The sequence below is a fragment of the Mus pahari genome, chromosome 1, assembly GCF_900095145.1.
Source record: "Mus pahari chromosome 1, PAHARI_EIJ_v1.1, whole genome shotgun sequence".
Lineage (NCBI taxonomy): Eukaryota > Metazoa > Chordata > Mammalia > Rodentia > Muridae > Mus > Mus pahari.
This window is the reverse complement of record NC_034590.1, coordinates 128,909,552-128,912,257: the sequence shown is the minus strand read 5'-3', so window position 1 is coordinate 128,912,257 and position 2,706 is coordinate 128,909,552.

Sequence of the window (2,706 nt, the reverse complement as noted above, 5' to 3'; positions counted from 1 at the left end):
GAGAGAGAGAGAGAGAGAGAGAGAGAGAGAGAGAGAGAGAGAGAGAGAGAGAGAGAGAAGCAGAAATGGGCCTGGATCCCAACAATATCCCCTTCAATGGACTGCCCCAAAAACCTAACTTCCTTCCACCAGTCCCTAGCCTGAAATGTTCCCCTACCTCCCAATGAGGCACAATCTAGTAAAGGCTTCAACACATGACCTTCTGGGAGACATTTAAAACCCAGGCTATCCGCAGACATACATCAAACTGGTTAAGCACTGGGAATGTTATCATGTTTGCTTCATTTAGTCTTTTTCACATGAAAACGTGAATGAAGACAGCACCTTCTGATGTCTCAGAGCAAGAAGAACGATAATTAAGCAAATTGCTTCAAAATGCCTTCAACTCTAAATAATCAAATTGTACTATAAATATGTTAGTATTTGGTTCAGAACTCTGTGAAAATAATTCAGCCCTCAAGCTTTGACAGTTCCTTGAAGACCTTCTAAATATAGGAAAATAAAACTGAAATTCATGTCACTTTGTTAATGACATCACTTAAAACTATAAGTTAATTAAGTAATTAACAACTTAATTAACTCAGCACTTAATTTACTTACTTGAGTTCACTTAGATTCCCTAGACACGATTTAATGAACTTTCAGTGTGATTCCTGACTAACCATGTAAATTGCTCGATGTGTATCTGTTCAATTGAGTAGACATTTCTTGAAATTAAATAGTTTAGGGCAGATGCTAACAGTGAGTTTACTTTTTTCTTCAAGAGAGAAATGTGAGCTGAACTTCTGGTGTATCGGTTTTCACACAAACTTTTTTTTTTCTTTCAAAAGCAAAATCAAGTAACTGAATGCACTAATTTGTTTAAGAGTATCAAAAGAAAATCCAAAAATTATCTAGATAAAGTGAAAACTGTTCTCATAATATATTAAAAGCATGTTTTCTAGATTTTTTCATTTTCTATTAGATATATTAACTGGACATAATATTCATTATATACATGTGTGACGTGTATATATACATGTACATAATGGTATATTTACTATATTCATCTGCCACTACCTCACTTCCTGTCCTTCCAGTCCTGACGATCCCTTCATCTTCTCAGTGAGTCTAGCTTCCACCATCACTTCTTTCAGTTTTGTTTCTTTGGCTTTGGTCTTGGTGACCCCGTGAGTCTCACTCGAATTGCTTATGAGATCCTGGGTAAAGGGGTATTTTCAGGGGCATGGGCTACTTATCAGTGGCTGATAAAGGAAGTGCCCCTCCCTCAGCAAGCCTTAACTACCTGGGAGCCTGTACATCCCTCCTTTCTCCGTGGTGAGCCACTGTTGGGCCTCATCCTGCACAGATTTTATACAGATTATCACAGCAGAAAGAGCTGACTCTGAGTCAAGAACATGGGAAGCCGCTGTGCACCTCTCCTTCCCATGCACTTTCTGACGTCACTCACTGTTGACAGAGCCACTTTGCTACCAGGGCTCCATTACTCGGTTTCCCTAATAGTACATGTGTGTTGATTTTTCTTCTTACAAACATCTCACTCTAAAATAAACTGTGATCGTTTGCAAATACAGCTCTTCTTCAAATACTGCTGCCGAAGCCTTGACTTGATAGCCTAGGAAACAAAGACAAACTAAGGCTAAGTGCCCCCTGCGCTGATAAAGCTGACATGTTGATAGGAAAAGCTGGTGGTGCTGTTGTGCAGTTGAACCATAAACAGTATGTGCTATATGTTTAGGTAAGTAAGAAAATACACGTAAGATGTATTTTCCTGTGGGAAAAAAACATGGAGGCATGGTGGGAGTGAAAAATGGAAGACCATAAAAATGTCATGCCTAGGACATCACAGGAGTAAAGTCAGGAGACAAAGCAAGTAGCAGGGAAAGTGTGAAAACTAATCTCACCTGGGGAGAGCAGAGGTGACATGGGGTGTGAAAAAAGGCAGGCCCAGGGCCTGACGGTAAAATGCCTTCTGAAGATTACTAAGAGGGGTGCATCTGCCCAGGGGCAACCCCAAGATACACTGCAATTTCTGAGTTGAGAAGTATGGTGTTCAAGTTGTGCTTGGAGTGATAAACTGATGGATAGAGGAGAAAAAAGATTCAGGATGATGATGAGAGGCGGATATCCTGAATTCTTCAGGGATAAGAAAAGGATATCCCACATTCTTCAGGGATGAGAGAAGGCTATCCCAGATTCTTCAGGTCTGGCATGCTCCATCTAAGTATCTTGAGAGCATAAAGGTTGAGATTGTAGAAGGAAACATGCTTAATCTTTTCAAACTAGTGATTAATATGTAGGTATAGTCATTATCTACTGGAGACTAGAGAGAAGGCTTGGCAGTTAAGAGCACTGGCTGCACTTCCCAGGGATCCTGGTTCAATTCTTAGCACCCACATGGCAGCTCACAATTGTCTATAACTCCAGTTCTAGGGGATCTGACACCCTCGCACAGACACACATGCAGGCAAAACACTGATGCATTTGAAATATCTTTTTAAAAGTTATAAGAAAAAAAATGTTCTACCCCCTAAAGAGTTTAAGTGATAGTTTGCTAACTTTCACAAAATGTTCACTGTGTGTATTTTAGGTCCACTAGTATCTCATGAGAGTCTCAAGTTACTCTAGATTCAAGTTCTATATCATCATCCAAGAAGAACTGGGTCCATGAACCCCAAAGATACCCGTATCTGCACATGCTCAAAT